The sequence below is a fragment of the Aythya ferina genome, assembly GCF_964211825.1.
Source record: "Aythya ferina genome assembly, chromosome: 1".
NCBI classification, from domain to species: domain Eukaryota; kingdom Metazoa; phylum Chordata; class Aves; order Anseriformes; family Anatidae; genus Aythya; species Aythya ferina.
The window spans coordinates 160,192,646-160,206,133 of NC_140296.1; positions in this window are offsets into that span (position 1 = coordinate 160,192,646).

The following is a 13,488-nucleotide window of genomic DNA, read 5'->3' on the forward strand; positions in this document are numbered from 1 at the left end:
CACCTAATACGGCAACAGCCGCCTCCTTGGTGTACTATAACTTGAGCAATTGAAGGAAACATCCTTCCCGCTTGTTTACTTGAAACCCTCAACGACATGCTGGGTTTAGGGAAGTTCACTGCTCCTCTCCTTTCTCTAGTTGTTCATTTTTTTTTCGGTGCTCCACCAAATGGGTGAGACTTCCGTGCAATAAAAGTGAGAAAGTCATGCAATAAAATGGGATTGTGAAACCACTTATGGTGGCAAAGGGCATTTGACATGCAAGACCTTTGAAATCACTTTGATTTTTTATTTTCAATTGACTAGATTTAAACGTAATTGTATCTTTCTAATTTGCCAGGCTTTTCACCAGTATCAACTTTATTAGACCTTTCTTTGAAGAGTATGCAGATCTGGGAATAAAGCACCGAACTAGGTCCTCCTCTACCCTTAGGAGCCCTATTTTCAAAGATATTTCTACTTGAGATGCTTACTCTCTGTGAAGACTGGCTTATACAGCATATCTATCTGTTTCTGTCACACGGAGGATCAGAGCCTCACAGAAACACAGCTTAGTTCATGTTGGGAGGGATGTGAGGAGCTCTCCAGTCCAACCTCCCTGGAGCTCAAAGCGTCCAGTCCAACTTCTTGCTCAAAGCAGGAGCAGCTGTGAGGTCGGGTTGCTCAGGATCTCATCCAGCTGAGTCTTGAAAACCTCCAAGGACAGAGACTGGACGGCCATTCTGGGCAGCCCTGTTTGCATGTCCTCACAGGGAAAAATATGTTCCTTATATCCTACATGTGAAACCCTTGTGCTTCAACCTTCTGCCCATTGCCTCTTGTTCTCCCATCAGGCTGCGAGCAGCCCAGCTGCCTCTCCTCAATAACACCCTGGTAGGCACCATCCCAGGTCCCTGAAGCTCTTCTCATAGGGCAGAGACAGATGAGATTGGTGTCTCCCTCCAAGCTGGCCAAAACAGTGCTAGCTGAGGAGGTGCAATGTAGTGACTGGTTATGGATTCGCTGCCACTGAATTAAAATAAATAAATAAATAGATAAATAAATAAATAAAAGATTCATTTGTATCAGAGCAGATCTGGTAGTGGTTTACTTCTGCCTTTGTTCAGGGTTTCCTGGGGGCCCATCTAGTCCTGCTGTTCTCCATTTCTCCCTTGGGGCCCTGGGAATCAGGAGCTGGGATTCTGCTCACACCTCTGCTTGTGGCTTGCCTGCTCCCCAAAGTGGTCACAGGGCCTGTGATTGCATGGTCTTCTCTGCAGTCTGGCTCATGAAAGCCAATGCTGTGAACTTGATGGTGCGATCTGGGGCGAGAACAAGACTGTTACTTTTATCTTACATTTCAGGGGCTTAATCTTTATGAAAATGACATCTTTGGGGATATTAAACAAACAAATAAACCTCTTTTCCTAGAGCTTAAACTAGGAAATAGAGGGATAACTCCTACACTACAAGGTTGTTCTCCTGTATAAACTACGCCTTCTACACTGTTGCTGTCTGCTCGGGGCTCACTGATACGCACTGGAGGCCTCCTCACAAGTCAGCTTTAACCTTTGTGACTTGCAGAGCCAGCCTGATGGTGAGCGGGTTTGCAGTGCTGTGGTGGGTGGTCAGTGCTTGCTCTTCAGTCTCATGGCAGGATGGACACCGCTAACCCAGGGCAGTTATCTTGCCTTTGTGTCCACTAGGGACTGGTGCCCCACAGCCATAGGTACTGCACCTGTAGGACAAAAGGACGGTCCCTCCACTGAGACATTCAAAAAACAAGGAAAAAAAAAAATCACCGTTCAAGCAGCAAAGTAGGGAGAAAGGTGGAGCAAAAAACACTGCTCTTGCAACCCAGCTAGGCCCAAAAAGAAAACCTAATTCCTTGGGTATGTCAGCAGCAGCTTCTGCAAGCAGCAGTAGAAAGGAAATTGTTTGTGGTGCTCACCAGGGCAATGCCACAGGCATTTCCTGCTCCAATTATAGATGCTGTGGTATCTTGGGCATGATCGGGGTGTGGGGGGGACACGACATCACACAGACTTGCTGATCTGCTCCCACACAGTGAATTGCAGAATTGCAGTGTACAGGGGCCTTAAACACTGTGGTAACTGCTGATAAGTGCTGGGGCTTTCCAGGGGTGACCACTGTAGGTTTTTTTTTTTTTTTTTTTTTTTTTTGTGGTGGGAGGAAGGCAACCACAGTGAACAGCTTTAAAATGAAGTCATTTAAAGTGAAAGGTAAAACAGCAGGAGTCTGTGGGCATTTGCAAAGACATCCAGGCTGTTGTATGGGAAACAAAGGAGTCAATGTGGCTGCAAACATATCCACTTTTTTTTTAGAGGGTGTCCTCAGTTAACAGCACTATTTTTAAATTTAAAAATACTTGTGATTATCTTCTTATTTTTTTTTCTTTTCTTTTCCCATGCAGTTTTGTTAAACACCAGCCAGCATTCTTTATGAAACCCTGACTTTGCCCTTTTTTTCTCTGGTATGAACTGACCCCTATGGGCCCTCAGCTGCAGCTACCGCTCCTGCTCCCTGGTGCCCGGTGAGGTCTTGCAGGCTTCCTTCGGAGCAGGGTTTTCAATCTTTTAATTTCATGGGGAAACGACACTGTCTTTCTGGTTAATCTTGGTTAATGTAACAGTTGGTGTGAGTGAGAAGGCTGCGCATCCCTGAGCGTCGGGGTGAGGCTAGGCCTGCACCAGGCCCGTAGCGGAGGAGAGGTTAGCCTGGAACAAGGGCAAGCTGCAAGCAGCAGCTGCACTGCACTGAGTTGGTCTGTCTTGAATTTAGGGCTTATGTGTGGGGCTATGCTGCCTGCCCCGTGCTCTCTGTGCTTTGGGATAGGTTTGGAAAGGCTCCATTTGGAAACAGTTTCTGACACGTGAGGTAACACCTTTCCTTTCAAGCAAGTGCTTGCGTGCTGCTTCGCTGGCTGCGTGTTTCCTTCCAGCCTGGGATGTTAGTGTCAAAAGTGCGAGACGTGGGTCACTGACACCGGGAAGAGAATGGAGACCGAGGAACAATGTCACGTATTTCACATTTTCAGTGATTTAAAAGCCTTGTTTGACTATCTTTACGTGGAGCCCCTTCCCTGGAGAAGCAGGCAGGCGTGGGCAGTACCAAGGGCTGCCAGCCTCTCTGTCAAGGGGAAGGGGAGAGAGACACACATCATGCTGCCACGGGGGAGGAAAGCAGCTGGGGAAAGTCACGACACGGCCTGCACCTCCGCCACTGTGCCTGCAGGAGCCCCAGGGTGGCATTGGAGTTTTCAAAAGGCTCCCAGGGGCAATGTCCTGCTCAAACCTGCTGCTGGTTCTGGGGTGCCTGGTGGGGCTGGAGCCTGGACTGCACATCCCAAAGCTGGCGGCCTGGAAAGCAGAGGCTGAAATGTTATATTCCCTGCGCAAGCAGAGCAAAGCCCATAAAAGCCCCCACGCTCGTTCAATCCATCATCCAAGATGGATAAAGGCAGTAAAACTGATGATTATCATCTCCACCTTGTGCACAGGAAAACAGACGGCTGGGGAAGAGAAACGACCGACTGCAGGTCCCTGTGGGTTGCACGGCAGCAGGGCACACACCCATTTCCCCGGCTGAGGAATGAGCAGGAGAGCAGGAGCAGGTATCTGCTGGTGGGGACAGCTCTCGCAGCAGGGCACCCCCTCATTACAAAGGAACCAGACCTCTATTTATTTTGCTTCCTTAGTGGTTTAATACTTGGAATTTTGGCTTCCTGGCAACTCAGTGGTTTCTTGTTTATACTCTTTTAATTTCAAAGGAAGATGTTCTGCTGACATTTATGCAATGTAACTGTTTCTCATGCCAAATCCTTAGAAAAGTTTTAAATTGTTGTTTGGTGCTATAAATGCTCTCCTTCCTCGCTCCTTGCAGGACTGAAATGCGTGAACCAGATGCTACTCCTGGTTTAGAAATCAAAAGCCTAAAGTATTGCTTTTCCAGACTGACTAATTAAATAAAAGCGGTCATGTCAAGACTTCATAACTCAGGCAAGGCAATGTACACTTAGAGCCAGGAGCCAAAGGGGACTGCAAAATATGTCAATGACTAAAATACGTGTTCACCTGCTCCACCTATCGCTATATATAAATCATCTGTGAGAGGGAATAACTCTTTCCAGAGGTTGTACTGCTGTGCGGTCGATAGATGTCCCTGCATCAGAGCAGAAGTTGTTGCTCTACATCAGAGTCTGTTGGTCTCTGGGAGGATGTAAATACATCTGTGCATTAAATAACCATGGCTCTGATGTGTTGGAAATGAAAGACAGGGTTTTCTCCAGGTCACTGGTATCACAAGCAACACTGCCCCTATGGTCCTGGGTGTTTGAGCATTTTGCTTGGGTCTGTATACTACAGGCAAAGTCCTTGGCCCATTTCATAGTCACACACCTACAGAAGACCTAGGGCACTGTCCTAAAAGAAACAAGTGGTGTCTTGAGCTGGTACCACTTTGGGCAGATTTTTTTTTTGGCTTCTTTACAAAGTAAGCCCCAAACGAACAAAAGAACTGCATTTTCCTGGGGCAGCCATGAGCCAGGCCTTACTGCCAAAGTGTCACTCAAGCCACCAGTTACTTGCAGTCACACATACAGGCCACTTTCTTCTCTTTTTGATGTATTTATACACACATGAGTGCACCAGCCATAGATGCCTGGCTGTGACAAACAGCTGGCTACGTTGCGATCCTGCTGTCCTCTAGTGGGTGTGTTCAGAAAAGCCGGGAGATGCTGCAAGACTTCATCGCTGGTGGGAATGCTTCAAAGTCAAGAGTAACAGCCCTCAGACCCGAAGAACGTGAGGTGTGAGGATGCCACCACTGCAAGGCTCCATGTGTCCAGGCAGACACCACAGCATGGACCAAGAGGGCTTAGGTGATGGCAAAAGCATGGTCTGCAGTCTTTTCTCTACCATTTATGGTTCAGAGAGTGTTTCAAGTACGAGATCACTTTTTTATTATTTTTCAGTGTTTGCACATTGAATGGACATTGAGCAGCCATAGATTCGACCAATTCCTCCCCCCTGCACTAAAATGGTGAAAAACTGCTTTGTATCATCACCCTCCTCACTTGCAACCCCATCCGAGTCCCACGTGTGGGGGTGCAATGGGTGCCTGGGGAGGAGCAGCCAGAACCCAAGTGGGCTGAGCCGCTTTGTGGGGCTGGGCAGGAGGCTGCAGGCTGCCCTGGGGTTGCTAACACGTGCTGAGCTCTCTCACAGCCACAGGCTGATCTGCAGCCAGGTGAGACAGCCTCTAGGATCATCTCAGCGGCCAGCAATGTTGCTGCCCTGGTTTGCTGGGGCTTTGTACAGTAGGGAGAGTTTGTCCACAGCTTCAGCAAAGCTTCATCAGCAGCTGTCCCTGGGCTTTGAGAAAGTCCTGCAGAGTTTGGAGACCATCAGCCACCTTCTTCGTAAATGAGAGATGCACTTTTGTTGTCAGACCTTCTCTGACGTTCAGTAATTATTCAGTAATTTTTAAGACAAGAGTTTTCAACAACCAAGCTTGTAAAACCTTTGAAAATAATAATAATAAAAGAAAGCTACAGTTTAACGTTCTGCCATAAGAGGGCAGCCTGAGATAACCGCACAATAAGTTATCTTGTGCAGACAATTTTTTCTTATTAAAAAAAAAGATTTATTTCAAAACAAACCCTTAACTTTAACTTTAGAGGGATTTTTTTTTTTTTTTTTTTTTTTTTATTTAGTTGCATAGAATGATTGTGAAAGGGGAGCATTTACAGTAAATACAATGAGTTCCTCCTTTCCTGGAAGAGAAATAAAGTGATGTCTGAGGCTTGAACTCAGGAGTCAGAGGGATGAGACTCAAGTTTGTACAGTCGTATTTTCATACTAGGAACATGGGGCTGGAATTGTCTCTTCACAGGAAAACTATGTGGTCTACTGTGGTATCTTCAGAGAAACGTTTGTAAGGATCTCTTAGGTCTTGCTCCCTGGCAAGGAGGCTGAGTCCTGCCAAAAGCAGACTGGCAACCACTAGCCTGCTAGTCCCTGCTGAGTTTTTCCCACTGCACATAATCTCTGATGTCGGAAAAGAAAAACTCAGCCTGGTGCAGGACTTTGAAAGGCTGCCTGCTGCTAGGCTGATTGCTGGGGTCTGGAAGAGAAAATCTCATCCTCCTTAAGTCCAGACTTGTTTTCCTGTGGAGCTGGGCAAGGCACTTGCCCCCCCTAAGCATAAGCCCCTGATAAATGGATGCTGGATACTTCCCACAGCGTCGTTCACTGGCTACCTCTTGCAGGGTGCCTTAAATTGATGATGCCGCTCTTTCAGTCAGATACATAATACAATTCAGCCCTTGGTTGCCATTCTTGCCCAATTCCCTGGCACAAAATGTAGGTAAATCCAAGAGAAAAGATTAGAGCTGTGGAAGCTGCTGCCTCCCAAGGTGTTGCTGAGGGACTGGTGGGGCAGCCAGCAGAGAGCACAACCCTGAAGCTGGCTTCAGCTCCAGAGCTGTGAGTCCTGGTGTGATATCACATCTTCCTCTCTCCTTTGCTTGAGCATTCTGGTGGCTCAGCCCAAACCCAAAACTTTCAGAGGCAAAAACATCCTTTCTCTATGCTCTTTATCAAATGCAGGGTACATTTCATGCTTTTGTTAGCTCAAACAAATACATTTGTTTCATAGCACAGCTTAGGGGCAGCTGTTCATTCAATAAAAAATGAAGAGAGAGCAAATGTTTGTGTCCCAGTATCACCCTGAAGGGTAAAAATAATCCTTCTCAGCCTCTTCTGAAAGAAGAACAACTGAGGGAGACAACTCTAGAGCCAGCTGGTGACTGATACTGGAGCACAGGAGCAGGTTCAATGTTCAAATCACAGTAGCACCCAAGGGCAGGAAACCAAAGCTTTGGCTTCCAGCTCCAGGATATGAATTGATCTCATAGAAATCAAAGAGCTGTGCCCTCTGGGCTGTGCTATAAAAGACCATCAGGCTGGGAAAGCTGCAATAGCTCTTTGTGATGTTATTGAACCTACTGAGCAAGGGAGTTTGAGCACGCACTGGGAGAGTTTGACCACTGATGTTGGAGAACAATACCCGTGCACCTAAAACACCATAGAACCACTTTGGATACAATTTTGGTTTTAAGACAATAAAGCTCTGGTGAATCTGACACAATCACTGCAATCTTAGGTGTGTGTTTGCTAGATAAGTGCTACTGCATAAATTAATGATGTCCTTTAGCCAGGACAGTGAAATCTGGAAGTTTAAGTTGCTGATTCTGGATTTGTCCTGTCTTACAAATATTTGGCAATGAACCTCTGGGTATGTGTTCCCCCAGCTCAGGCATGGAAGTATGTGAAGCCTGATGGTGTTTCCTGCACAGGGTATGCCTGCCTGGTGAGTGCTCTGCTCCCTGTGCTCACCCTGTACATCAGCATCGTCTGCAGAGTCCAGCAGTCCCTCTCTTGCAGTGACATGATGAAAAACCTCTCTTCCGTTAACATGCCCTTAGATTTTCCTTGTCTTGGACTCAGCCTCTCCACTCTAGTTCAACCTGGAGCTAACTTTGAGGCAGGATTTTAGTAAGAAACAGGCAGGGTTATAGACAGATAGAGCTGGGCTCTGCCATAGTTTTCTGACACAAAATTAGCTATGATTTGGTTTTGGTAGTTCCAGTTAAAGATTTTTTTTTTTTTTGGTGCCTTCTTCTTCTTTTTTTTTTTTTTTTTTTTTTTTTTTAAGAACAGAAACAAACAAACAAAATCAACATTCTCTCCTTAAGTCTACTTTTACTATCACATATAATGTAATAACAGAAATTATTAAAGATAAAACACCAGATACGCAGAAATAGCTGCCTGTGGGAGGAAGGAATCAAAAATGTCACAGCCTCTTCTGACACTAATACTCTGAAAAATACTCTACATGGATTTCAAAATTTTTGGGAGGGTAGGAGAAAATGCTATTTCACCCCCATGCCATCAGCATTGGTTTTTTGTCTAACATGACCCCCCCCCAAAAAAAAAGTTTAAAAAAGGTGCAAATCTTTTATATTGAGCTCAAAGACACAACATGAAATATTTAATAAAATTGTTCTTGGGAGAATCTGAGGTCAGTCAAATATGTACTGAGTCTTACTGTAATTTTTACTCTTGTTAAATACAGTTAAGGGTTAGCCAATAGTTAGAAATAGAGGTGATCTTGCTTTTGATGAGCAAAAGAAAATCTTTAATGACAGTGGTTCTTTGTCATCTCTGTCTGCCATTTTACCTTTAAAATTGAGACTCAAAGTGAGAGAGTGAGCCAATAGCTTCACAGTCAAATGGGAGTCTGCAGTTGGCTATAAATGCACGCAGAGGCTTCCTAAGAGCAAACAACATTCCTCAGCTGTATTCGGGCAGATTCCTTAAATCTGTGCAGTCATGCTCACAGAAGTAAAAAATGGATCTGTCATCTCGGAGGAGCAGCTAGTTCACTGGCATGCTCCCATGGGAAAGGGAAAAGCAATTTTCCCAACTGAAGGAATTAGTCCTTAATGTGAGATCATTGAAATGCAAGTAACAAACCAAAACAGATGAAATATGTGCGGAGTAAATAGATCAAAGACACTGAGATAATTAATTACCAGCGGTCCAGTTCTCAGAGAAAGCACATTCATTCACAAAGAAGCCACTGTACCCGACACTTCTAATATTGATGGCTACATCACAGATTTGCTGATGTTTGTTAATGAGGAAAGACAAAATTATGATTCCAGATATCTGGCTGGTTTAAAAGTTTATGTTCTATTTATTTACCTATTTGTTTTTATGATTATGTCTTTGCCTACAAATAAACTTCACTACATTCATAACATTTTAGTCTAAGAAAAAGTGCCAAGTCCATTTTCTTATTTACTACTGTTGAAGTTTTGATCTCTGTGTGCTAATCATTTGTATGTTTGTACAGACATTTCAAAAGAAGACCCAACTGCATGGCTTTTTTAACCCATATTTTCTTAATTCTTAGTGCCTGGATACTGATATTCTTAATCCCTTTAGCAAAGCAGGAAAATTTCTGCTGTAATGACAGTAAGCATAGGAAAGATGAAGCAGCATAGTGTTAGTGTTGGGTCTTTGTCTGTCCACTGAGATGGTCTCATCTCCCAAGGAATTAATGGAATAACATAAAAAATTGGGCTGAACTTATTTTGTGCTCCTCTGACAGGGAGCTGAGCACCTCAGAGTCATGCTAAGGCTTGTAGCCAGGAGTGTGCTACTGGCCAGGTGTCTACAGGAACTTCTGACTCCCGTGAGTTTGCAAAAGGAAAGGTTTATGAGGCAGATGGATATGCCGGAATCAGGCACTAAACTGAGAAGTATTTGGAGGAGTTGTGGGGGAAGGATGCAGATGACAGCACTGGGCACCTGTCAAAGCTGCAAAGAGCTCAATCAGCCATTAGGTGTCTAAATCTCTTAACACTGGAGTTTGAAGCAAGCTGTGGAAGCTGTGTGTTTCTGAGGGTTTCAGAGGGATGATGAGGGTGTCCATCCCACTCCCCTCCAGCACCTTCTCTGCTGTGCCCTTCAGCCCCTAATTTTGACTCTTATGGGTAACTTTGACTCTTTTTTTGACTCTCTTGACTTTATGGGTGACTGAGGGCACCAAGCTGTAGGTCCATCCCCTGCTGTTTCTCCCGCTCCACAACAGAAATCAAAGCAAACTCCTGGGGAGAGGATGGGTACAGCACAAAGGAGTCCAGGCAGTTACAGGGAGGACAGGACAAGCAAGAAGCAAGATCCTACATATTGCTAACACCTACATAGGCAGGCATTAACAGTATGGGACTTTGGACATCCCAGCTCCAGCTCTGTGTCCCCTGGAAGCTCAAGCTCCACCTAGTAGTGATCACGATGCTGCAGAGCTGCTGAACGACACACATTGCCATAAGCTGGGGTTTCACAGCTCTGGGACCACAGGTCCCAGTGAGCCTCAATCTTTGCTGTGAAGCCCAGAGGCATCAGCCTCGCAGGGGGGGGTATCTGTAGGTAAGGTGCAGCTCTGGGTCGGATGCTGCCCCATGGACCCACTCCCTCAGGCCAGCTCCAGGACTGTGCTTTTTGGAAGCTGCAGGGAAGATGTAGGAGTGTGTCTTGGCAGCAAGGCCACAGTTGAGGGAGGTCGCATGCCTTCCTCAGCTCAGGGCTGCCCTGCACGGCCTTCCTGAAGATGGCTGCCGGTACCCCGCTGAGCGCATCTTCCACAGGGCCAGGCTGTGCCCAGGCCTTGCATTCCCTGCTGGGGACAAAGCAAGGGAGAGGAAGGGGACATGGGCTGCTCTCCCCAAAACACCCAGGGAGGGGGAATAAGGGAGAGTTGAGGAGGAGAGGTGGGAGCTCTGGGGTTGGAGGGGGCACCTCCAGCGGGGGCAGGAGAGGGGAGGCTCGGATGGCTTTGGCACCACATCTGGCAAACGCCCCGCTGCTGTTTGACACTCTCCCAAAAGTCTTCTCCCATTAGGTTGCGGAGCCGCAGCTGAAGGATTTAAGGAGCAGAAAGTGATAGGGAACAAGCGTGAAGGCTTATTTTACCAGGTTTAGCATGGGCCTTTAATTTTAGCCACCACAAATATAATCAGGCCTTTTCTTTATTCCTCTATGCAGCTGTGGGGCAGAAAGGGCAGGGGAGCTTAAAAGACTTATTCATGCAAGCGGAGTGGGAGCACTAAGTCCACTATTTATACACTGCAAATGTGTATCATTCACATTACTGCAACACGGAGTAAAATGGGTGCAGACCAGGTGTCTCCATCTCTCTACTGAGTCTCATGGTGCAAGCAGAGGCCAGCAACCTTTTTATTTTCCAGTCTCAAAGTGTGAAGCTCACCTACGCACACACAAAAAAGGGGTTAAATGGGTTTTCTAAGCCACCGAAGCAGAACAAAATTTATGCACATCCACCGTTTCCTAGGCTGATAAAAAAAATAATAATAAAAAATCTTCATCATCTTTCTGCCTGCACTTTTAAAGCAGAATGATTTCCCAGCTAGAAGGGCAAAAATAGTTCAAGTCTGAGACATGATTAGCCTTTTCAAGAATTCCTGCCTCCCTTCTCCTGTTTGTGCCAGGCAAATTTGTTTTGCTGAACTTCAACACAGTTTATGCAGAGTATTTAGGGGTGTTATGGTCAGGCATCTGGGCTGTAGCTTGGCAAAACCTTGGCACAAGCACAGAAAAAAAGGCAAAAACTAAGTCATCTCTGCAAGTTGTACTCTGCAGGTGGTTTAACTGTACCAACACACCTTGCTCCTACTGATTTGTGCATGTCTGAAATGAGTCATGATTTTAAGGTTGCCTGAATTTAAAAAGCAGGGCCAAAGCAGGAACTAATATGTACCTTGAGAACACCTATTTAAAGCGATAGTTTTTTAGCTACTCCTTTTCCTAGCCAAAGATTTTTTTTTCACATAGTGCCAAATTGCCTAGAAAGAGGCCAGGGCAGACTCTCAAGCCTGGTGCCAGCAGCTCTGAGCCACTGGGTGATTCAGCTGCAGCAGCAGCACTGGGGTGGGGGTCAGGGTGGCAGAGGACTGGTTTCATCTGGCTTGTAGTTTTGCAATCACTCTTTCCAGGAGTATGTTCAGAACTGGTCTGGTTTGAAAGGTGCATTTCTTTGCTTGGTCAGCCACATTTTCCAGATGATTTTCTGCTTGCTTTCTTGGCTCTAACATTTCCAAAAGGGATGTGTACCAAGACTCTGGTTGAAAGCTACAGTCTTCCTTCTTGTCTCTTATCAAGGACACCGAGACCAGAACACATGTTTCTCCTACTGCATTAAATGCTTTGAATGTATGCTAAAAATGTTAATATGTTATTCAAGGGACTGGAATTTCTCCTTCAGGTACTATGCCTTTAGGCCATCTGTGCTTCACACACAATCACAGGTAGGGGCTTGTTGCATTGGCAGAAACATGCACTTAATTAAATGTTATTCTACTTCTTATTACAGTAAATAAGAGAGCTCAGCAGTCAGTCAGCTTTAGCATATCCTAATTTTTCCTGAAAAGCTTTGCCCTGGAGTCAGTGCTGTAGTGAACCGGCGACAAAAGGGACCTCCGTCCTCCAAGGGTGGCCCAAGATGGGTGGATTTTGCCCTCCCCAGCAGTGCATCAGGGTGCTTTTGCTGACGGTCCAGCCCTCGCTAGAGCTTCATGGCCCTGTTGCAGACATCCAGCCAGTTCCTATGGCCTGGGGGGTCATGGGCCTGCTTTATCCTGGAGTGCTGTGGAAAGATGAGTGGCACAACCCCTTGCACTTGGAGAAGCCACATGGTCCTCTCCGGGCCTTTGCAGAAGCTGGCGATCAGCCAGCCTTAACTGCACAGTCTGCACCCACCACAACAGGTGTCCACCTTGGGGCATCCTAGGACCCATTCAGAGACCTCCGCTTTCCTCTCCAGCTGGCTTTGCCACCACATGTGGTGTGGCTATTTCAGTCTCATTGCATATTATAGGTTAAAATATTCCCATGCTGGATCATGCTTGGATCCATGCTTGCACATTTCAAGAGCCAGCAGGTTGAGATCATCTCCTGACAGATGCCCACAGATGAGGCCTAGAGTTTCATGGTATAACTTGAACCAGAATCACGGTTCATTTGGGTTTCTCAATTCACATTACCTTTAGACAATATGAAGAAGTTAAGGTAGAAAAGGACACATTCCCAGGTAGCTGTACTCAACATGTAAGCACTGACTTTCTTGCTGGATCTTGGCAGGGTCTTTATGGCACAACCACAGACAATGTCTCAGCGGACAGTGTGTTCAGAGCATTGGAGCTGAGCACTGATGAAAAATTTCTACATGTAGGTAGATGGATCTCTGTGGCTTGGTAGAGGGAAGGGATTTTGAGGGGATCTGAGCAGCACCCTTTGTGCCAAGTGCTTCCAAACCATGCTGTGTGCCACAGGGCTTATTCATTTGACTGGGAGGTGAGTGTGCTCCACTCCCACCACCCTCCCCAGCACTTCATGGGACCGTGCCCATATTTTGATCCCTAAACGTGTGGCCTCAGAGTGGCTGTCTGCTGGTCTCAGCCTCTCCAGAAGCAAAGCATGTTGTTCTGCCTGTCTGCTTGCAGCTTTTGCCTTTCTTCTGCCCTCCTGCTCCTCTCTCGCCACTGTAAACTGCAGTTCTGACCTTTTTGTCCTCAGCAAGCTATTCATTTAAAATACAAATGCTGTCCTCAAAAGCAGTCATTAATATGAGGCAGCAAATTCTTTTCTTTGTTCTTTATTGTTGATTTCCACTGTTGGGAAACCGGGTGGCAGGAGAGCCACATAGCTGCAGGAGCAGCTTGCTAATTGCATACTTTTGAATACTAATTTGTACGGGTTTGTTTGGTCACAAAGGGAAAAAGAAACAAGCCAGGGGGTGATAAAAAAATGTCAAGGTTATAAACTCCGCAGAAGCTGGAATTTTTATGAATTCTTTAAATGCAAATTGCGGGCCGATGGCCGCACATCCCCTACCCCCCAG